Source organism: Takifugu flavidus, chromosome 22, assembly GCF_003711565.1.
Source record: "Takifugu flavidus isolate HTHZ2018 chromosome 22, ASM371156v2, whole genome shotgun sequence".
Lineage (NCBI taxonomy): Eukaryota > Metazoa > Chordata > Actinopteri > Tetraodontiformes > Tetraodontidae > Takifugu > Takifugu flavidus.
The window spans coordinates 2,426,708-2,451,394 of record NC_079541.1 but is presented as its reverse complement, the minus strand read 5'-3'; the positions used below and the strand labels follow the sequence as shown (position 1 = coordinate 2,451,394).

At 44.5% G+C, this 24,687-nt stretch overlaps 1 long non-coding RNA gene across 1 annotated transcript in view; it reads left to right on the top strand.

The window, feature by feature from the left end:
- The window catches only part of LOC130518894 (uncharacterized), a 60,803-nt gene that overhangs the window by 14,963 nt on the left and 21,153 nt on the right, over positions 1-24,687 (top strand). Inside the window, exon 2 of the long non-coding RNA XR_008948160.1 lies at positions 17,615-17,846. This is a non-coding gene — a long non-coding RNA (uncharacterized LOC130518894). The remainder of the gene's footprint in view (positions 1-17,614; positions 17,847-24,687) is intronic.

Sequence of the window (24,687 nt, the reverse complement as noted above, 5' to 3'; positions counted from 1 at the left end):
CGTTCATTACTTGCAGGTTATTCTCAAGGACGTTGCAGCTCCGACTTTCAAGTTTCCAGGAGTTGAGGGGCGAGTGTGTGCAAGGACACCAAAGTAAAAATAAAACTCAGTGGTTGTGCATTATACAACTGTTCCACTGAAGGCCCATCCTTTTCTGTTGTACACCCTCCTCTTCTTTTTGAACCCATGTCCCCAAACAAAATGCCATCACCAGGACGTCTCTTTGATTGAATGATATTTTATCTACACACTCCTCTTGGAGACTTCAATAAGCCGACAAAAAATGAATCTACCAAATTTCGAGGGAGGGAGGTGCGATTATTTACCCAGGAAGCCACTTTGATTGGATATTCTTTGCCGATGAGACAGATAAAGAACGCTCTGACAGGTTCGCTCGATTCTGCTCAAATGTGCTTTGCTGAGTATTTAAGCGGCCTTGACTGAATAGTCCTGCAGCATTTCAAGTGGAATACTGCTGGTATTTAAAGTTCATGGCATTCGTCAAAAAAGGATTAGAACATTGTATTTTGTTGCTGAGGTTCCTCCAGTGGTTGAACCTCATACAGTCACAACAGTCTCCAATTTTCTTTAATTTTAGCTTTCTTAGTTTCTCTAACGTTGCCGTTGAACCTCCACTTCTGTTCAATATTTGTCTGTGTATTCAATATCGCTAATTCCCCTTCTGGCCTGAGAACAGTGTGCCATGATTTAAGCTGACAGCCCCACAACAGAGCCTCTATTGGAGTGAGAGGGTAAAGATATAAGATCCCCCCACCCCTTCCATCTACCCAACCACCCACCCTCACTTGACCTGAGTCACCTTCATTGCTTCTTCTGAATTTCCTGGTCACAGCTGCTCTTCCCTGCTTCCCACTGTGGGCTGCAGGTGTACATTTAAATGGAAATAGACAGGATCAGATGGGATAAATTCTCAGATCCGCTGTTTGACAGGAGATGGAAGTGGGTGAGCGTCAAGGGGACGCGAGAGAGGCTTTCCCAGTGCGGAGTAATATCTTTTATCAGGGAGGGGGGGATGTGCACTCAGTTGGGGAGGAAAAAGAATCCAGGCAGGGGCACGATTGACAGTTTATTTAAGAGGCCATTAACTTTACATACATTGCTTTCAATAGACACACTTTTGCAGTCCAAGCCACCGAGGATCAAAGCTTCCTGAAATCTAAATTTAAATCTAAAACTCACCAGATTAAGGCAGAACATTTTGCTAATGATGATGCATATTGGCATCTCCAGACTGTAGCCGCTTGCCACTGCTTACTGTATATCTCTTCTTGAATGCCTCAAAAGGTCCACGAGAAATGTGACAGCACGACCTTTTGAATTCCCCCAGCAGCACTACCTCATGCAGAGCGCAGGGAAATGTACTCTTCATTTATCTCACTCGGTGTTTGCTTTGTGCCGACCAATTTAAGATCTGAAGGATAGAATCAGAAAGGGTGGGGGGGAGTACTTTACAATGCGCTGCAGATTTCTCTGCTAAAACATGCAATTGTTTCGGAATGGAGTGGCCATTATGAGCAATTTGAGGCTCTCACTGCCAACCTCAGGACTCGCTGACAGCGTTACGCCCCTTTTCTTTGCACTGTACCAAATATGTTGGGCTCCACTTCTGCCAGGGTGCAGCCAAGACAAGTCACCGGGTGCTACCCTGGCAGTCCCATATGGTCTAGTGGTCAGGATTCTGGTTTTCGCCCAATCGCTTTTGGTTTGATTCCCAGTGTGGGAACAATCTCAGAGCAGCTCACTTGAAAGGGAACTTAGCTGGGAGTTGGAGGGCTTCCAAAGTTTCTATGGAATCCTTCCAACTCCCAGCTAAGTTCCCTTCTATTTTCTCTTTAAGTCAGAAAGGGATGGCAGGTGTTCCTATAGCTCAACTAAGACCAGGAATCAATTGAGATTGAGAACATATTTCTGGTACGGTCACTACATCCCACAGCCACAGTACACAGCTTGTGTATGTTTGCATTTTCCTGTGGCACTGTCTTTACATTTCTGTGTTTGTTGTGCCATTAACGGGCCCCTGAATAGGACCCTGCTTCTCAGTGAACTCACCTGTGTAAATAATGTTTAATTCAATTTAATAAAAGACCAGCCCAACCACACTTTCTGTTTACTCGTAACAAATTCCACTAAGGCTTTGTTTATCAAGTAATAACAGGGTTTGTGATTGGGATGCTTCACTGGTCTCTTTTTAAAAGTGATTTTCTGGCTTATCCTTTAAGATATTCCACTCTTGGAATTCTAAAAGGTGTAAAAAAGTGAACAAAACTTCGGTCAGACCTGAAAAAAAGGTTTTTATTCTAGGAATCGGGGTGACTTATCCATAGATTCCAAGTCAAAGCCTCTGCGATAGAAAATCACTGCACATGGTCTCTCTGGCCTCCCCGTTCATCTGCAGCAAGCGATGTCCCACCCCTGATCTCCTTCCTCCTCAGTTCTACAGGAGTTTGGAGTAATTCCTGGTTTTGGCATTTCACCGCACCGAGTTGGCTTCGACTAGAGGACACTGAGTCAGCACTGCCAGGGAGCCGCAGCAAGGAGCTGATTTAAACCACTGCCGAACCAGGACTCAACTTTCATTAGCTGTTGTCATTATTCCCCAGCCGCTCCCTGACAGATGGCATTGTGGGATATCGGATTTTATGGCAGGTCATCTTTCATATCCAATTTCTTTTCCCATTTGATGAGAAGTTCTCGCTCCAGTCAAATTCAGTTTGCAGTTTGAATATTGATCGGACTCTGCACTCCCTCTATCTTTCACCTGCTTGTTCTCTATCACTCTCTCGCTCTGTCTTTACCGACATCTACGGCGCGTCTCCACAATCTTAATGGCCTTTTGCACTTGCTGCTCGATCTGTGATGGACAGTGGGTGTACACCCATGAAGAAAAAATGAATAAATATAAGGTGAAGCCAGAAGTCAGCTAACATCCTGCATTTGTCATTTCTCAATTATCAGGTTAGCCCTAATAGTTCTCAGTAATTACAGCAGGGCCAATTACCCGAGTACATTTAAATAAGATTAAATAAGCAATCCAGTCCAAACAGGTTTAATGGAAGACAGGAGTGCAGTTTGGTTATAATGCTCTTTTGTGTAATCTGTTATCTCAGCAAATCCTCTAAGGGGTTGAAATTAGCTTTAGCCTCACCCTGGAATAAATTGGCAGCTTTTGAAAGGTGCCGTCCCTCTCGTAGCTGTGAGGGTCAAGATCTGGCTCCGATATGACAGCGATTATTCCCTGTCCCCTTTTTTCCCATTTGGCAGACAGGATATAGGCAGGAGATCAGTTTTCCCCTGCAGCCGGTGCAGATGGTGACCTGACAGAACCCCACTTCACCTGTTTGTCCTGACAGAACCGTGGCTGGATAACAGGGGGTCTTAATGATGCATTAAAAATTCAACATTCAGTGTAATGAGATGCCCTGCCAGGACTGTTTGAATGTGTGGAACATCACACTGACACGAGGGGCAATATTACATCCCAACTGATAAAAGGCTTGAAGGGGGATTTGGACATAACGAGATCTGTTAGATGAAGAAATCTTTACCATGTAAATAAGATTTGCTCGAGTGGTGCTGGGAAAAATGGGCTCTTGGTCAAAATGAGCTGTGTCATATTAGTCCAAATAATGGACCCTTTTTTGAATAGCACAATTTACTACAACATAATAAAATGACTCTTCGGGTTAGGCACAGCTTGTCCTAAAACCCAACAAAGCACGGAGGGAAATCTAAGATGTCATCAAGAATAAGATAATGGAAATCTCAAACTGGGCCAGTTCATTTTACCATTTGGGTAAACGAGGCAACAAAACGACCAAAAGACCTTGTGTTTTTCTCCCTTTGCGCCATCAACTCATTTCCCACAGAGGTATGTCAAAAAAATTCTATCAATTTTTGCACGTGCAGTCACAAAGATTCCATACAGTCTGTGATAAGCTGGCACTTGCTGGCAATAATGCATCAAAAAGTGTGGCTCACAGTCCCCATTGTGTTCCTAAGGGACCCTAGGATCTCCACTGACCGTGACATTATTCACTCACAGACTCCTGGCGTCTGCAGGAGTCAGCTAGCTTGACTTAACAGTGCATGAAATACAGGAGCCTCCCAGGTCCGCTGGTCATCCGGGGTTACGAGGATTGGCGAACATCTCAAATGCTTGCGCACACGATTGTCGCAAGGATACGAATCGTAAGATCCACCTGGCGGCATCTGGCTCGTTGTCAGGGAGCTTCTCATCCCTTCACTGAGCTTCAGAGGGCGATGCCTTTGAGGAGGGAACAATATGGAATGAAGCTACGGCGGGCTGGCGAACAGCCTCTTGCATTCTATCACAGAAGTTAACGCAAGAGCGGGCTGCCGAACTCTGCCAACTCCAAAACCCCCGAGGTTCCCAGGAAATATTTGACAGAGGAAGAGAGACAGCAGGAAAGTTATTATGCTGCCTGATGGGGTGTTGGTGCGCAGTCGCGCGGCGTCTTTTGTTCTTGCGAAGTCAATATGTGCACAAACATAAATATCAAAGAGTCACAAAGGTCTACAAGTTGTATGGCACCGCGGCTCCGTCTACTCTACGTATATCCATTCTGTTTGTTCGGCAACTTCCCGGTTCAAACATATCCAACAATGCGGTAATCTCTATCTGTCCCTATTTAAACGTAGCCGTTTGTGTTGTGAACGACTGCCCCCAATGGTTTCTGTTGGTACTGCAACTGTTAGTTTACATGACAGATGAGAGAAAACGTGCAGAATTGGTGAACAAATATATGCAGAGTACTTGGGCGTAAGCCTCTTTCATATATTTAGAGTAAAGCATAAATTAGTCTGCGAGTTCTCAACCCGCAGTACTTCTGGAGTGTAATTACTTTCCCTCATTTGGCCTTTTGAAAAGCTTCCCCATCCTTCCATTTGAGGTCTTTCAGGTAGCCTTCCGCTGTCTTTTCTGTCTGGACCCAGCAAAAAAATAAACCTGCATTCTGAAACAGACAGAACTAGTTTTTAAAATATGTGGAGGCAGCAGTGCAGCTTCTCTAATGGCAGATTGCCTGTGCTTACCATCTGCTGCTTTGATGCCTCGTGAACGCTGGTTTCTTTGCCTCAGGCTCAACGCTGTCTCAAGGTAAAGGGCTTGAACCCCTCTGGGGGGTGTGGGGGCTGTCTGTGCTGCACTTTCTGAGTCTGAATTGTAGCTTTAATATGAGAACATTCTAATCTTTTCGTATTTGACGTAAATGTCTTACGGTAAAGGCGACATTTGCTGGTGTCTGATAAGAAGTCCGAGACAATTTGAGCTTTGAGCCAAAGGATCCGCTCGAGGGAAGGAAGAAGGGATTCTTGCCGGTTATGACCCCTTCCCCCCATAAATACACATATCGCTGCGAAAAATAGGACACATGAAGGCGGAGCGTGGTGATGATGCAACTTTTCAGGTCGTGATGCCTTCAGAAACACAGAACAGTTTCAGCTCTGATATCTGAATGTGATACACAGATAAATTGGTTTCAGACAGAAATGCTGCTTCGGTCAGAATTGGTCCATGGTTAAAGGAGCAATACAAAACCATTTGGCACTTTCCTGAATGTAGTTTCATGAGATGTGTCATTTTTGAAGAAATCCCACATGAGCCTCCTTGTTAGCATTTTAGCTAGTAATCCTATCTACAATTAACCTACACTACCCTGTAACAACTGTAGGGAACTGTAGAGCACCTTGAATCAAAGTAAAACCAAAAATTTTATTTTTTTTCCTATTTGAAAAATAAAACCCTACGATGAAGTAAAATTTAAACTGCACATAGAATTCTTTGTAATCTAGTTATTTTTCCTGCACTGATTTGATTTATATTCCTTCTATTTTTATTTATCAATTTATTTTCCTGCCATTTTTGGACCACCGAAGCAACTTTCCACCTGTCAGTCACTCAAGGGCGGCACAATTGGGAAAAGAAAGTCACATTATTTTTGGTGAGACGCTCCTCCCTCTGAAGTTAATGTTGTTTCACTCTATCAAAGAAATGTGCCTGCTTCAAAAGAACAATTTAAAGTTTGGACTTGGAAAATATGAGCTGTGCAGCCGCCGCCTTTATTCTCCGTCACTGCGCCGCTCTATTGTTTACGTCCCCCCATCCCTCCTCTCCTCCCGCCGAAGGTCGCTCCTCCTCGGGTTCGTCTGTGGATGAAAGGCTTTGATTGAGCCGTAAGTCAGTTGGCAAATTGCAGAAAGGGCAGCCCTGTAAATGTTTGCTAACACCGCCTGACATTTCTGAGGATCATAAAAGACTTCTTTTTTTTCCTCTGCGTTTTCATTTTGAAAATGACTCATCAAGTGCTGAGGTGCTTTTGAAAACCGCTGCCAAGCTCTAAATAATTAGGCAGTGGTAAATATTTCAAGATGGAGTGATTTTTACGGCCCCGAGCTCTCTGTCAGTTTTATAAATGATGCTGTGATGATGGAGGGGCTGCATTGTGTGCACGAACAATTATGGTTTATGCTGGGAAAAAGCTCCCCAACGAGTTTTATTGGGGGGGATCAAACGGAGACGGGAAAGGTTTGATAAGGAGGACAGCCGTTAAGCAAATTTGAAACGGAATTTAAAGGACACACCGATCAATGTCTCCCTCCGGTGTTAAAAACAGATGCGTGAAACAAACGGAACATCAGATGCTTGGAAGCACCTCGCTGGCTTCAATTCAGCCACGTCCCCCACTGGAAGCCACCCCGGGGGCTTTTGGACCTGAGCAGCATCTGCCAGCTTGAGACAAGGTCCCCATAAATCAGAGCGTAACACGGCTGCTTTCCCGCTGTAATTTTGGCATAAGCGGCAAGATGAACTGACACCCCCACCCCCACTTGTCTTGTTGTCCCTGGGGTCATTTTCTAGAGGAATCACAAAAAACAGCTGCAGGTTATATTCAGCAATATTTACACAGGAAGTAATAGATTTGATCGTATCGCAAAGCATTTCTTACTGTCGCCAATGAAAGCTTGCAGCATCCGACTGACGAATGTCTGGGGGGGCTACAAGGCTGCAGCCTGACAGACAGCTGAGGCGGAACAGACGATCAGAGGCTCCGATGTGCAGTAGATCGTTAGGTTGATGCCAAACAAAACGGGTCAGGTGTAAATTGTCTTCGGGCAAAAATAGCCACAGGTGACGAACAAATCAGGGACATTTTCTCTCTCACACAAACAAACAAACACACACACACAGGCTTCAATGTCTGTTCCCAATGTGTTACCTGATTCAAAGAGCAGCTTCAGTCTGTTTTCCTCTTTTTTTATCACACTGAGGGACTTAATTTCCAAACCTTTTTAAACCCAGTTGGTGGGGGAGGCGCAGCCGTGCAGTGTTTCCCCTTCCAAAATATGGTGGGAATAACAATTCCGACGTCACTGCTCCGACACAACCCACTCTCAACATCACGCGGCTCTGCTGGATGAAGATCAGAGCGATGGAAGCGATCGCAGCGGGTGTTTTAAGATGCTAAAAATACAAAATTGGCGGATGCCAGCCTCAGCCGTGTGATCGTCAAATCGCAGAGACCATGTTGGCGAGGCGGCATTTTGTCGTTGTTGTCCAGCACATGCACACATGCCGGAGGTCTCGGAGGATCTGCAGCTACATTTTAAAGGGCACCATCCTGGCACAATTCATTTCTTTGCAGATGATTGCTTTGTTTATCTACAACATCTTTCCCTGGATCAACCACAACTTAAAGCTACCACAAAATACTGTAGAAACACCAGAACACCCACAAAGTACCAAATTAATGAACGATGCTAGCATCCTCTCCTCAGCTGACAGCATGCTATTGTGTGATATAAACAATATATAAAGACTCCCTCTGACTCATTCTCGGGCTGATTTCTTTGAAACAACTTGCCAGTAGCCTTTCTCTCCACAGTAACCTCGTTGACATCTCCTCAGCAATGCAACAGTAATGAATCCAGAAGTGTTCCCACAGCTTAGCATGTTGTGAAGATGAAAAGGGAAAAAGGAAAAAGGACTTTTCAAGAATCTGCAAAGTGCCTCGCCAGAAAAATAGACCCTGTTAATCTACAGACCTTCTGCTGCAGAAGCAGCTCCTATATGAATACTATTGATGCTGAGCTCTGTGAATTATCCCGACAAACTCGACATTGTTTCTGTTAATTGGTACCCCCCAACTTCACTCTCATTCCTCCACCAGCCCCAGCCCCCCCACCCCCAATTACTTTATAGAACTGCATAATCAGCAGTTAATTTGCATTTCCTCAGTTTTTTCCTCTTCACTTTCATTTCCTGGCGACTGTAAGAGGACTGTAAACTGTGGCGGCTCAGCGAAAACTTGAAATCCATGTGATAATGACATTTAAACTGTCTACTAATGCATACCTTCAACCGTTTTAGAATATTTGTTACGCCTGTTTATGTTCCCGTGCACAAACGCGTAGTAGTAAAAGCGTGGAAAGATTAGGGTTGAGGAAATGTTGCCCCCATCTGCTCACTCAAGTTGCACCCTGACTTGTGCATTATTTACCTCGGCACATCTGCGGCCTTTGTAAATACATAAGCAGCTTGTAAAAATAGCGTTTTGTTCTGTCACATCACCGTAACCGGCGCCGTTCCGCATAATTCCACCTGCTCTGAATGCGAAACACGCTTAATAACACATTGTAATTTGGCGGCGTGTGACAACAAATTCATCTTCCTTTTCTGAAGCCATGTTTGCGTGCACGTTTTTTCCGTGTAGTCGCTGACTCCAAGCTGTGGCTCCAGTACAGCGTGTCCGTTTCCTGCTTCCTGTTCCCCGGGAGACATGTTTATCATTCTAATCTCCCGGTGAGGGGAGTGTGTCCGCGGCAGTGTTCAGTGTAGCCCTTCAGGGATTCCCAGGGTGCCGACATACACACAAGCATACAAACTGCATGGCTGCACATGCTTCCGAGCCTTGTTTATTTCACTACAGTGAATAATGGCTTTATTTTAACCATGAGTGCACTTTCTTACCCTCCCGGTTTTCTACAAATTCATAATTCAAGACACCAGAAAAACGCTGTGTTTGGTTCACTCACACCGCCCCCGAACATGCGTTTGGACACTCTCAGAGTCAACACAGTTCGGCTTCAGCACTAGCGTCCATTTATTCATCCCAGGTAAATTATGAGTCGTTATCCAGCAATTGAAAAATTAATTTGGCAGCAGTCCTTTTTTTATGTTTCAAACACGCCACCAACTTTTGAAAAAGCGTCGTCCTGGCAACCGTGTCCATCTCCGCCGCTGCTTTCGGGAGAAGACGAGGTCACCTCCTGTTTTCACAATTTCACCATTGTGAGAAAAACAAAATGAAAAGCCGCAGGTGATGTGTTTGACGCCGTATCTGGGTACGAGTGTGAGGGGTTACTCAAGAGTCATTCATTTGAGATGCCGGATCCATTACATGCATGAATCATCATCGCTGCGTTGTTCAATCACACTCGCTCACGGTCTGAAAGACGCATTTTGTTTTCCATTATTTAAAAAAAAAAAGTTAAAGTAGGAGCACGGTAGCCGTTGTTTTTTAGGAATGGCCCTTTAAGATACCACAGCAATGCCGTTATTAGGTTTAAATAATGTTTGGTTTACAGTTAAACCACCCTCCCACAGATACAGGATCTGTCCCTGTGGGTGGACAGAAGCTGTTACGCAGCGTTCCAGTTAGTGCCGGGAAAAAAAAACTCTGAGCTCTTTTTCCGAGTCAGGCATCAACTTGGTGGCTTGACTCGAACACCAAAGACCGCATGCCAGCGGGCGACAGCCTCTGCAGATATCGCCACAGATCTGCTGGAAAGTCGGGGTGAGCGTTTCGAGGTTTGACCTCAGACTGTAGCTCCCTGTGTCTGGCGAGGCAGATTCGCAGCTGCCATTTGGGGGGTGGCGTGCCAATGTCAGGCCTGGATGACCTCTTGCAGCGTCTGACGGCGCCCTCAGAAGAGCGCGCATAAACAAAAAGAGAAATCTGGTAAATATTCATTTTCTTCCAGGAAGCGTCGGCATGGAGACCAGACTTCACAATTATTCCTGGAAGGCAGAAGTGGTTAGAAAAATATCATGACCCATAAGCGATTCTTTTTTGGCCCTGTGGAGGTAGATGGACGGTGAAACAAGCTCCATCAAGTCTGACTGGTAAACAAGTCAACCGTGTTGTGCATCAATGGTGTAATCAAATACAACTGCTCCTCTTCCGCCACCACATGCCAAGATTCAGTGAATAGACCATAATACACTTAGATGGAGCAGATTACCGGAGGGCTGGGGCTTTTTTTTTTAGTCCATGGTTAAATATAACGAATATGTGTGCTAGTGTATTAATGCTATTGGGTGTACAGCATATCCACTGTGTGCAGGTTCAGTAAGGTGAGTGAGGGAGGGCTAACAGAGGTGTGAGGAGGGGGAGGATTACCACCGTTATGGCTCACCTCACCCTAGCCCCAGGTGAATCCTTGCATGTGCCTCTAGCACATAACGGACAACTCAGCCTTAGGAGCAGGCGAGGACATACATAAACTACCGTGAGTACAAGCTAGAGATCGTGTCAATATTATGAAGTTGCTCCAATATTTCATGTGCAGTAAACAGTTTGATGAGCGTCACCATCTTGGACAGAACTCCTTCAGCCGACAGGCGTCATAAAATTGATTCACATTAATGGCCTCCAATCAGGTTTGCAGTAAGTTCTTGTTGTCATATCCGCAGTTCTCTGGTCAATTTCTTCAGTGACCCGGATGAATGAGGATCAACACTACACAGATGGATAATTAACTGTGAAGGGTAAAGCCGTAAATAAACAAATTTGTTGTCTTTTGCGCAACTTGTTAGCTAATGGTGTCTGGAATCTAACAAATCTAACGGAGCCAATTGTTGTAGTGACCAGATTTTTTTTTTTTATTAACTTGTTCAGGGTCCTGTTTGGGGAGCCTGGGCCGGTTGTTGCCATGTCATGTGACATAACAACATTCTTCAATCTCCACTTGTTTGTACAAGACGCTCTCCTGAAAACCGTTAGCTTAAAAGTTGCTCCTCTGTCAACAGTGATGGATGCAAAGGTAAAGACGCCAATGCTAGCATCCAGACAAAAAGGCAAACACGACAGTATTACTCAAGAGAAATCTAAAATGATGTTCTCTCAAGGACGATGCAGACCGAGCATGAAAAAAGGAAAAGCTGGAAAGGGGAGGGGGGAAATTGCAGAACACAGTGTTGTGCTCCCCAGCTGTTTACACAGCATTGCAGAGGCTGTAAATTGTATAGAGCTGAAGCATATTGGGCATCATCTCCGGCACCCATCATTCCAGAAATTGCCTCTTTTTACCCCTCTCCATGGAGAAGTACACAGTTCATTGCCATGCCTGCCAATGCCTCTTGCGCTGTCACTTTGGCGGTGACACTCAGGGGGGGCCCCATAAACAACCTGTCCCTAGAATGTGTCCAGGGTAAGGATTGGTCGCTTGCTTCTCCTGGGATATAAAGGATCTTTTTGATATTTTCTTTTCCCCCACTGGATGTTGGGTTTTAAATGCTGCTATGAAAGCTGGGTGTTGCTCAAACCCCTGAAGACAAATCCTGGTGCATGTGAAAACACATTTCTGTAGTTGGAAGTTATTGGAGTACACGGTGTTATTGGAGGCTAATTAAAGCGAGCAGCCTGGCTCCTAAATCCTAAATTCAATCTCGTTTGAAGCTGCATTGAATTATAAGAGCGGATCAAGCAAATGCAGAATCAGTGGTTCAAACTGCCTGAAATTCAGACAAAGGGGATGTTTACCCTCTGGGATCCTTTACACCCCCTATAGAACATCTGAATACTCAATGTGTGGGGCAGGCCTTTAGTTTGATTTTAATATTAGCATTAAGCATTGGAAGTAAAGTGTGCAACTGACTGATTCCTCATGATTTTTGTGTTTTTTGTTTCTGTGGCACCTCAAACTTCTGGAAAATGTCAAGGTAGCTTCACTTTTTGACATCTGTCATTCCTGATACATAAATAATTACTAGAATTAACAGTTATGGTTTGAGCATCACAAATTTAGGCGTGTATGATTTATATTGTAATGGCAGGCTGAGGTTGGCTATGGTAGCAAGCTTTATTGTGTTGTTGCCGCCAAGATAGCTCGTGCTACACCAAGCATCAAATTGGCACAAATTATGATTCTCTTTTCTCCAGTGGTAACTTCCTCTGTGTGACACACTGTCAGAGCAATAAACCTGTAAATAAAGTCCCTCACCTGACCAGAGAGACCCACCTCTGGTTGGTTACTTCCACTTGTTCTCAATCCACTTAATAAATGTCTTGCCAAGATTGACAGGAAGTCCCGCCGCTCCAGCCGCCCAGTTGATATTGCAAATGTTAATTCTCCTCAAGGTCGGATATCTTTGGCATCCTCACATTGTCTAATTTTCTCTGCGCCATCTCTTTATTGAATGTGCAACTTTGAAGGGCTTTCCATTGGACCATCCCTCATTTTTAAAAGTATTGATTCCCCCCACCCCCCACCCCCAACATTGATCATATCAGGTCTTGCATTTTCAAACAGACCTTGCCAGCATTTTTTTTTTTTTTTAGCTCTCCTGCTTTTGTCCGACGTGCGAGCTTTTCACTTTCACTCCCATCCAGGGTGTTTCATGGCTGGCAGAATCTTAACTGCAAACATGCATCTTCTGCTCAGCAGTTATCGGGAGGGGGGGGGTTGATCTGTCGACTCGCTGTACAGTAAACAAAGCCTCCCTGTCCCGAGTGTGCCGGGCAATTATGGCGTGCAAGAAGTAGCAGGTCTTGCTATAAAAAGGAAGAGCTGAAAAAACGTGCAAATAGGCAAACAAACACAATTAACTTTAATGCAGCTCTGTTAAATCTGACAAGTGCATGTTTCACTGGTCGCTCTGCTAAATCTTAGGGAGTTACAAGACATGGTACATGTTTTTTTTTCAGGCAACAATACATGGCAATGTTTTGTCCTGCCTCTCGAATTTTCGGCCGTATCTCCCGCTTCCTGGTAGCCTAACCTTCCCCCCCATGTCCATCATCTGTGTTGCTCTCATCCTTGTGCACAACATTAGCTTTGAACTTCGACGTGCAGTATCAAAGATGGATGAACAAGTTGTGTTTTAGGAAAATAAATTGATCTTTACGCTTGTGGGGCGATTATGGGACACTGGCTACTGTCAACAGTTCCGTCCTATTTCTATTTCAGCCAGGCGCCACAGGCGAAAACGCACTCACAGGATCTGCTGGAATCAAAGGCGAAATGGGCTATTACCCTCCGATGTAATATGTCTGAGGCCTCGGAGAAAAAAAAGGTCCCTCGTTTGTGCAGCCCAGGGATTCTACGAGGCGCACATTCATCAGACATTACTATGTATGGAAGAGCTTTACTAAACGAGGAATAGCGAGTGCAAGGGTAATGCTGGATTCAAGATGTGTCAAATTTGCTGCTACAATTAGGTGCTGAAGTATTCTGTATGACTTAATTTCCACACGCACGGCCCTAAAATAAATCAGATTTTTACATCAGCCCTTCCCATTTGCTCTTTTTTTCCCGCTCTCCAATTGAACATGAGTAATAGAGACCATCTGCCCAAAAGAACACAGTCAGCAGAAAGGCATCACGGGGGCTGCGAGGATTTCAATTATCAATATACTGTTTAATACATCGCCACTGGGCCTGGCATCTCGACAGGCCGAGATGGAGAACGTTATTTCTTAAACACATCAGCAGATAGCTGCAATTTGGCATCATGGTACGGGGGGGTTCCTACCAGCCACCATCCATCAAGCCGTACTTGGAGCATGAGAGACACCGGGAAGCTTCTGCTCCCATGTGGGAGGGGTTGGCCCACACACTCGGAGGACAACGTGAGAGCTGTGTTTGCCTCAGAGGAGAGGAAACTCCAGGAGGATCCAGCAAATTTGTTTGCTGTCCTTTTCTTACTGAATGAATGAGGGTTAATGTCTGGATGAGCTTATAAAGGAGGCAAATATGAAAATTCTTGCATCCAAATAGTGGCTAAAAAAACAAGTAGTCATGTCAGTGTGCAAGAATGAGAGTGGAAGTTAGATCCAGCTTCTGTTAACAATGAGCAGAAGACACCAAATGGTGGTTTTTCCAGTTGATCCAAGACTCTTCCAACAAACAGCCAATATGTTTAAATGTTTGCTAAAAAAAACTAACAGCATGAACTCAAACTGACTCAAACTGGACTTTAAAAGCAGAATTATCCCAAGTCCTCAAATGTTCAAATCTATTTGAAATCTAAAAAGTCACTTGGTTGCTTTGAAAACTGGGGCTGTGTTTAAAACTAGTTTTGTTATTTAATTTTTTTTCCGATTTTTCCGCAGAACAAAACGCAACGTTTACAAGGGCAGAACGATGACAACAAAAGCCACCTTATGTACCCAGCACTGCAAATACCGAGCACAGTAAATCAGCCATGTAGAAAATCGTTAAATAAACTCTACACGTAACTCGGCATGTCGGCGAGTTTGGCTGCAGCAGTATAGTGAGCCTGGTGACAAGTGAGGCATAAAGTAGTCACACTCAATAATGTATAATTCCTGAGGCTGAAATGTGTCGTACGATAAAAGATTTGCGCAAAGAAATGGTGGAAGTGCTGTATCAGGAGAACTCTGAAAGCTCTGTTCTCATAACATCTCCATTAGCTTAAGGGGAAGTGAAAGAATAATGCCTTGAGAAGGGAGGGAAGAAGAAAGAGAGTCTCTTGTGTGGATGTCCGTCTTCATGCTGACGGATGAGCAGCTTCTGCTGTACGTGGTCTCCCATGTGCGAGCGCCACATGTTCTTATTGTGCCTGTGGCTGCTGCTTTGTGACTATCCTTCATTTATGAACGCACTTTGGTGGAGAGAGATTGAAAATAGCGTTTTCTGGATTGAAAAATGGCAAATAATCAAAGTTAAACACTTCTCTCTGCCAAGCGAAGATGATTTCTCTGTCGTTACATCCATATCTTGGTGTTTATTAGCTGCTCCTGCTGAGAGGATGGTGATTATTCCATGTGGTGCCACCTTAGTGATTCAAAGACGATAGATTAAGTAGCAGGAAGTCACTGAAAAGGCTAATATCCTCTGCAAATGAGGCGGTTCTTACCCCCCATTAAAGGATGTTTTGCATCTTTTCTGAGCACTAAAACCAGAAATACCAGCCATGTTTGGGAGATGATGAATTTCTAATGCTGATCCAACCCATAACTGTAGCTTAATCTAATTAGATGGCCAATGTGTCATTTCTGCAGGTATCGCTAGTTCGACAGCTGCACACTGACCTCTGACCCCCCACAGTTTAAAGTACAAAACATGCTACACATGAAGTATTTCCATGTGTGTTTGATCTGTATACAATGTGTCAATAATGTTCAACTGAGTAAGGTATAAGAACATTTTGACAATTTTACCAGCATCTCAAGGCTAAAAGCTAACGCCAGCGTGTTGATACGGTGATTTAAAGATGTTGACACGTGTCGTGTCGAGCGGGAAAAGGCAACCTGTTTGTAGCATGTGGGCGGACTTCAGAGCGTCGGCCCATGGAAATCTCCCTTTAAACAGGACAGAAATGATTGGCAAACGATAACACGGACCGCTCTCCTGTCTGATGCTAACTGGCGTGAATAATGAATTCCAAAGAATCGAATATCAGACAGTTGCAATTCTGGTGTGCCCTGTGTTCCTAAATTAACTCCCTCATAAATGCAGAATGAGACGCGATTACCATTTTATAACCTCTTTTGGCATTGATTTTACAGTGTAGAGTACAAGGGAAGCTCACATGCATTTATAATGTCCTCTGATGTGGAACAATGTGGATGGTTCTCCGTGAAGATTAAAAAACTGGCGGACAACTTAGTGCTGAGTGAGTCTAACGGTGAAGCACAGAACAGTTCAATTTCTTTTTTTTTTATGTCAGAAAATGGAAAATACCTTGTAGAATTGCTGTAAAACTTAGTTTTGTTATTTGATTTATAAAATACCTCTTTTGTTTTAGTGTCCAACTCTGATACAGATTATTGGGGGCTGCAATATTTCTGAAAAGTTTTGCAAGGTGTTTTGAATATTATGCATTGTACATGACTTCCTGTCCGTTTCACTTCCTATTTCCTGTCAGTTTTATTTCCTGTTGACCAAGACTGTCTACACACGTGACATCTTACTTCCATTAGAGACAAATATGCAAATCTTTGTTCCTATTGTATCAGCTAGCTCCCAAACTCCCTTAATTTAGTCAAAAGGCGATTACAAGCATCTACATATATTCTATTACACGTTTTGATTTTTAGATCTGTAAGGTATTTTGTAAAAACTGTCGCAAAAACAGTGATGCTAAGTGTCTCCCCAGTTATTCGGCCTCATCCAAGTTGTCCTTGATGTTCAATAAAAGCAACTTATGTTTCTAGAGGTTTGAATCTTTTGATTTTTTCGTCCTTTTTTCCATTTTGCTGCAGTGCAGCTTGATCTTCAGAAGAAAAGAAAAGCAAAACTAAACTCCAAAGGCTGATGCCAGAATCGTCCGTGACTCCCAGTGAGAGGCTGAAAGGACAGAATACACGACTCTCAACTACCTTCTCCTGTCTCTGCTCAGTCAAATTTGCCTTTGTTCTATGTGGTTTCAGAACAGCAAAAACTGGTAACTCGTTTTATCATGCAAATGTCAAAACAGTGAGCAGCTGCAGAGCAAGAGCTCACTTGTGCTAGCAAACCATATGTCCAATAGCAATTTGGGGAGTGCTGCTGTCAAGACTGAAGGTTAAATGAGCCTCCGGGTTAGGTGAACCAGGTTGTTAATGAGCAGATACTTAAAAAATAAACCTGGGAAGGGAACAATTCAACCCAGAAGAACTGGGTCTTAACTCCTGATGCAAACTGGACTTAGTGTATCTGATCAGAATACAGCAAAACTGTTGAAAACATGTGAGGATGAAGTTTTGATCACCCGCGCTGTTCGTTCACTAGACTCAGAGTAACCACGCAAACAACTGGAGTCCTTTGCAAAGGGGGAGCCGAGCAGCAGTTCAAGCTTCCTCTGTCAACTCCGTTCGTCTGCTGCTCGCTCACCTCTTTTATTGGTGCAAACAGAATGGGTGTCTAAACAGGATCTCATAATTCATTGTCTTCTGACATCTTTACAAACTTCTCTAATCCTGACCAACAGGATACGTCTGAGTGCTGAGCTTGATTGTAAGCAGCTTCAGCACTTTTACGACACTCTCATGTTCTTCCTTTCCTATCAACATTCCTCAAACACTCAAAGTCTACATACAATAGCATTTAAAGATATACTAATAACAACAATAACAATAATCCTTCTCACAAACAAAAGCTACAAACATTCAATGGGACCTCGCTCTCGTCACGGGGGAAAGGAACACAGCACCCAAGTGCAGGTAAAACAGGAAGGTGGTCATTTTGGTCAATTTTTCTGTAGCTATATAAGTGGGGAGGGATCAAACCCTGTCAGAGGCATCCTGGGCAGGCCCGTGGACCGTGACAGCACACAAAAAACAGGCAGTCCTCAGGGACGCCTGCCATCATTCTAATGCATGCCAATTTGACTTTTCTTTCTTCTGCCAAGGACAGGAACCACCTGCTGAGGGATCGGATTGTCTGTGCATGTTTATGGACATCTGCGCTCCCGGGGAGCCCGTTTGAGGGATAGCTTGGCCTTCCACAAGGGGAGAGGGGCCCTACCCGCTGCCACACCTCGCTTGTCATTAATCATGATGACACAAAGAGAGGATATCTCCATATTCTTGCATCTTCCCACTCACTGAGCGGCGGACACCGTGACGGCGGGCAGCTGACAGGTAAGGAGAATTAAAGACGGCAGCGGCATTCGAGCACCAAAATAAATTTCCACACCAGCTTTAAACATTCACAAGAAGCTAATGCTAAACTCTAAAAACTGCAGGTCTCCTAATCCCTCACAAAACGAGTACGACTACTTTGTCCTCAGTGGACTTCATCAGCATGCACTGATATTGCAGAGGCGTGCCAACCACGGGCCATTTACACACTCTCGGAGGTTTTCCCCTTCCTCATCCCTATACCCCCCCTCGATCGTTTGAAATTCAATTATGCTAATCGCGGCTAAGGTCAAGACACACAGACACGGCACCTTTACTTTTTTCTCCCCTCTGCTTCTCGTGCGTGACAGCTATTATACAGAAAAGCTTTTCGTTGAGACACAGTTTTGAATGGAACTAAATTGCACCATTTGGAATGTGCTGGATACTTTAACCGTGATGGGTTCTGCAAAATCAGTTCTAAATACGGCTGACCTCTACACTTATTTTCTAGCCAAATCTCCATGGAGACACTGAATGATCCCAGAACAGGTTATGAATGTCCGTACAAAGTGATGTAATCTAAGGATGAAATGTAATATCAAACATTTATGATCATATTTACACTTTAAACGTCATGATTAACTGCGTAAATTGTTGCTTTACAGCATCAACTTCATCACAAATTAGTACAATTGAGGACTGATTGTGGTAATGAGGAGAAGTGTTGAGAGAAAAAATAAACTGCTGATGTGGGAGAGGAAAATCGTTACATTTCACTTAAATTTCATCAGGAGACGCGAGCAAATTATCAGCAATTAACTCTTTACAGCCTGTGTATTTTTATTTGACTAATTGAGCATTGTTCCATTAAAATAGTTGCGTGTGGGCTAGCAGTGATGCAGAAAGTCACGTTTTCTAAAACACATTTGGTTTCCTGTACAAGAGTGACCAGAATCTTGCAGAAAGCAAATATCATTTCTCTGCACAGTTGTGACCTTTGATCTTTAATTAACTGATCAAACCGCTAAGGTTGCCTTTGAACTTGGGATTTTAGGCATCAACGCAAAAGATTATGGCTCACGGCCTTTACCTTGTAAAGTCCCAAAGTATAGTATGTAGTACATAGTATATAGTATATACTTATAATCGTATAGTTGCAGTTGAAGTAAGATCATTAAAAAATGTTCCGAAAGTCCCAATATCTGTGTGCCTTTCCCTGCGGAATCATAAAGAAAAAGGTGGAATTGCTGTTGAGCCAGGACCTTACAGAGCTACAACAGGAGAAAAGCATTCTGTCCACTCAGGTTGCTCAGATGGAAGAGAATCTCGAAAAGGAGAGAAACAAGAGAATAGCGGTCCAGGATCTCCTCAAGGAATATCAGGTCTCTACCCAGTACATAAAGCAGAGGTTGAAGCAGACCATTAGAGAGGTGGAAGAGCAGAAAAGGGCCAATCAATGGTTGATGAATAGAATGAAAGGAGATCACTTTGGGGTCAACAGAGCACCAGATCCTGCCGAGGAGGTGAAGGAGAACTGGAAGGACTATGAGGATTCAGATGGTGTACGTTTTAACTTTATGGTGGACTTTAAGATGGACTTACAATCAAGACGGGCATGGAACTGAAGAAGCAGCAGCCACTGGGTGACAGACTTCACTCCGCCCAATGATCCAGAGCTGGGAATCGAACCTGGGACTTTTCTATGAGTCACAGAAGTGGTCAAGAGGGAATGTTAAGAGGAGAATCACAGTTTAACTGTGACGAACTGCGGACACCAATCAAGACCCCAAATGCAGACGCTCACGAGAGTGAGGCTGAAAACAAGAAAAACCACAGGGGGTTGAACAACGAATCGGCGATGAGTTGATCGGCCTTTTATGGAGAACGCTCCACCCAGCCTGAAAACAGACAAACAAGGGAAACAGACAGGACACAGAAGGGGAGGGGGGGAGGGAAAACACTTGGGACTCCTACCATTAACAACATGTATTAATGTCAATGTCATACAATACAATCACTTTCCTTATTTGTTCGTGTTTGATTCATTCGTTTCAATTTGTCATTTGTGGTGGGCTCGTTAGCAATAACGATAGCATTAACTCGAGCGTTGAACACAGCGCCGACCCCTGTAACGAGCCGACCCTGTTTCTGTGCACTGGCCCACATTAGCAAATAAAGGAATCTAAATCCGAATCTGAATCTGTGATTTTGTTTGGATTTCCAAGGTATTCAAATCTTCCAATTTGCTCCAGCCTCTGCTTCATTTCTAAGCACGTTAGAGAGCAGCAGAATTCACCGATGTGAGGGCTCGTCGGTTGGTGCTAGCAGACGAGCATTACCATCTGGCCGAGTCGCCTCAAAAGCAGCTCATTTGCTAAGAGTGAATTATTTCAAGAGGTTGACCACATTCTACGCCCCAGCGACTACAGCCTAATCTGTCCCTCATGATCAAACCACTCCCTTTTTATCTGCCATCCATGATGGCCTCCAGGTCAGGCTGCTAGAAAAATAATAATTAAAAAAAACAACAACCAGAAACAGCTGAAAAATAATCCCAGATGAGGCTTTAAATGCAGTGAGAGCTCCTTCACAACCACTTCAGTCGCCCCGGGGGAAGAGGCACCACGACATAAATACACAACTTTGGTTGGCTGTCCTCTCTAAGCGCTGTGGTCACTTAGCCGTATTTGCATTCATGTGCACGCTCTCGCTCTTGCTCCAGTTGGTCGCTGTGACTGATCGTTTTGTTTGGGATCTTCATACAGCGGAGAGGAAATCGAAATTGCTTAATGTACTGTAGAGAACAAAATGTTTCATAAATGTTTTATTTAGCTTAACGAGGACGGCCGCGTACCTCTGCCGTTTTGCCGAGACGCACTATCTCTCCGCGCACGGTGTCCGTTATCGCCCACGACGACTCGGTGAGCGATAAGTGGTTATTTCGCAGAGGCGGGAAAACTCACGTGGGATTTATCAATACTGTCGCAATCAAACGTGTTTGAGTAAGTCCGTGTCTCACATCTCACCGAGATTGCTTTTTTAAATTATACATGCGCGTTATGGAAAAGAAAAAGATGGTTTAAACTCTTAAATCTTTCTCAACACGCTGAGGTTTAATAATACCAATTATACAATGACTGGAGGCTAAGAGAGCCGAAACAGAAGAAAGGGATGAGGGGGGGAAAGTGAAGAGCGCGAACAGAGGGGTTGAGATATGACTGCAGTTGCAGAGATGGCAGCTTTAACGGGTTAAGGACATGGAGGTCATTCATACTGGGATTTGGCCACACATGCACACGCACCTGCAGAGGTAGCATCAGCGGCTCAGCAACAAATAGCAGAGGGAGGTGCGTCCTTGGCTACTGGTCATCCAGCCTGGTTCTTTCTCCTTTTTAACGGGAAGACTTGTTTGAAATTAGAACCCGGCACTGGAAGAATATACATTTGTATATTCTCCGTGTCTTTCCACGTACTCGCATGCAAAGTGGGTGAGGTTCATCGTAACTGCGTGATCCATGTTATGTTCAACCGTACATGTGCGCCTTCCTGAAGAAGCTTTGAACCCCTGTGACCCCAAAAAGGGATTAAGCAGTTGAGAAGATGAGGCAAGAGTATTCCTGAAGAATAGCAAAAATGCCCCTTCCACCCTAAATAAGGAACCTCTGAAGGCTAGCACCAGCACATCATGGAGTCACATGCCACTTCTCAAGATGAATACTCCATTTTGTGAAACATCGTTATGGTTCCAATTCGCAACTTGCCTCGTACGCTCCAATTTCCGCTAGGTGTACTTATTCCACCCATTTTTCAAGCATGCAGCGGACATGACTTGTGTGGACTTGGGACAGCTAGGTCTCCCACAATGCATTTCAGCACATTTCAGTCAGCGACGCCAGCAGCAATAGCAGAAAGCACAGACTTTAAAGTGCCGACATCCACGCGTGAACTCACAAGTATTGAGAAACGGAACACGACTTTTCATATATTTTGCTCGTGAATTGCATCTTTTCCCAGGTTGCTCACAGGTTTGTCACATGTAAGTTATTTTACCCGTGCATGTATTTCGTTCGAGTGAAATTACAACGCGCATTCTATTGTGTGTACATCGACAGCTCGTAACGCCTACGGCGATGCAGCGACGTTCTGGGAGTGAGCCTTTGCTAATTACATCCTCCTTTCACTCTCTCTTGTCATATTGAATTCCAACAATGCGGCCTCGGCTGGGAATGCGGCTCCCTTATTGACAGCCACCGCAGCCATTTCAAATGAAGCGGCTTGAAATCATCTATTGCCCAGCGGAGTGTCAAACACGTTGTCTGCAATTAAGCGATGATAGCAAATGCAGCTTTAAAACTCTGGGGCACATCCTGTCAGTCCCCGATAAATAAAGTGTTTAGAGTGACCACGGCGTGCGGGGGGGGGGGCTTGGTAACTGTGCTCATGCAAGCGAGGAGGCAAGCGTTAAAACGGTGCTAACGCACTGCCGAGGCACGTGGGGGTACACCTTCGGGCCGAACCAATTCATTTAAGGAAATGTTGCTCAGATGGAAGAGAATCTCGAAAAGGAGAGAAACAAGAGAATAGCGGTCCAGGATCTCCTCAAGGAATATCAGGTCTCTACCCAGTACATAAAGCAGAGGTTGAAGCAGACCATTAGAGAGGTGGAAGAGCAGAAAAGGGCCAATCAATGGTTGATGAATAGAATGAAAGGAGATCACTTTGGGTCAACAGAGCACCGGATCCTGCCGAGGAGGTGAAGGAGAACTGGAAGGACTATGAGGATTCAGATGGTGTACGTTTAACTTTATGGTGGACTTTAAGATGGACTTACAATCAAGACGGGCATGGAACTGAAGAAGCAGCAGCCACTGGGCGACAGACTTCACTCCGCCCAATGATCCAGAGCTGGGAATCGAACCTGGGACTTTTCTATGAGTCACAGAAGTGGTCAAGAGGGAATGTTAAGAGGAGAATCACAGTTTAACTGTGACGAACTGCGGACACCAATCAAGACCCCAAATGCAGACGCTCACGAGAGTGAGGCTGAAAACAAGAAAAACCACAGGGGGTTGAACAACGAATCGGCGATGAGTTGATCGGCCTTTTATGGAGAACGCTCCACCCAGCCTGAAAACAGACAAACAAGGGAAACAGACAGGACACAGAAGGGGAGGGGAGAGGGAAAACACTTGGGACTCCTACCATTAACAACATGTATTAATGTCAATGTCATACAATACAATCACTTTCCTTATTTGTTCGTGTTTGATTCATTCGTTTCAATTTGTCATTTGTTGTGGGCTCGTTAGCAATAACGATAGCATTAACTCGAGCGTTGAACACAGCGCCGACCCCTGTAACGAGCCGACCCTGTTTCTGTGCACTGGCCCACATTAGCAAATAAAGGAATCTAAATCGAATCTGAATCTGTGATTTTGTTTGGATTTCCAAGGTATTCAAATCTTCCAATTTGCTCCAGCCTCCGCTTCATTTCTAAGCACGTTAGAGAGCAGCAGAATTCACCGATGTGAGGGCTCGTCGGTTGGTGCTAGCAGACGAGCATTACCATCTGGCCGAGTCGCCTCAAAAGCAGCTCATTTGCTAAGAGTGAATTATTTCAAGAGGTTGACCACATTCTACGCCCCAGCGACTACAGCCTAATCTGTCCCTCATGATCAAACCACTCCCTTTTTATCTGCCATCCATGATGGCCTCCAGGTCAGGCTGCTAGAAAAATAATAATTAAAAAAAAAAAAAACAGAAACAGCTGAAAAATAATCCCAGATGAGGCTTTAAATGCAGTGAGAGCTCCTTCACAACCACTTCAGTCGCCCCGGGGGAAGAGGCGCCACGACATAAATACACAACTTTGGTTGGCTGTCCTCTCTAAGGCGCTGTGGTCACTTAGCCGTATTTGCATTCATGTGCACGCTCTCGCTCTTGCTCCAGTTGGTCGCTGTGACTGATATCGTTTTGGGATCTTCATACAGCGGAGAGGAAATCGAAATTGCTTAATGTACTGTAGAGAACAAAATGTTTCATAAATGTTTTATTTAGCTTAACGAGGACGGCCGCGTACCTCTGCCGTTTTGCCGAGACGCACTATCTCTCCGCGCACGGTGTCCGTTATCGCCCACGACGACTCGGCGAGCGATAAGTGGTTATTTCGCAGAGGCGGGAAAACTCACGTGGGATTTATCAATACTGTCGCAATCAAACGTGTTTGAGTAAGTCCGTGTCTCACATCTCACCGAGATTGCTTTTTTAAATTATACATGCGCGTTATGGAAAAAAAAAGATGGTTTAAACTCTTAAATCTTTCTCAACACGCTGAGGTTTAATAATACCAATTATACAATGACTGGAGGCTAAGAGAGCCGAAACAGAAGAAAGGGATGAGGGGGGGAAAGTGAAGAGCGCGAACAGAGGGGTTGAGATATGACTGCAATTGCAGAGATGGCAGCTTTAACCGGGTTAAGGACATGGAGGTCATTCATACTGGGATTTGGCCACACATGCACACGCACCTGCAGAGGTAGCATCAGCGGCTCAGCAACAAATAGCAGAGGGAGGTGCGTCCTTGGCTACTGGTCATCCAGCCTGGTTCTTTCTCCTTTTTAACGGGAAGACTTGTTTGAAATTAGAACCCTGGAAGAATATACATTTGTTATATTCTCCGTGTCTTTCCATGCAAAGTGGGTGAGGTTCATCGTAACTGCGTGATCCATGTTATGTTCAACCGTACATGTGCGCCTTCCTGAAGAAGCTTTGAACCCCTGTGACCCCAAAAAGGGATTAAGCAGTTGAGAAGATGAGGCAAGAGTATTCCTGAAGAATAGCAAAAATGCCCCTTCCACCC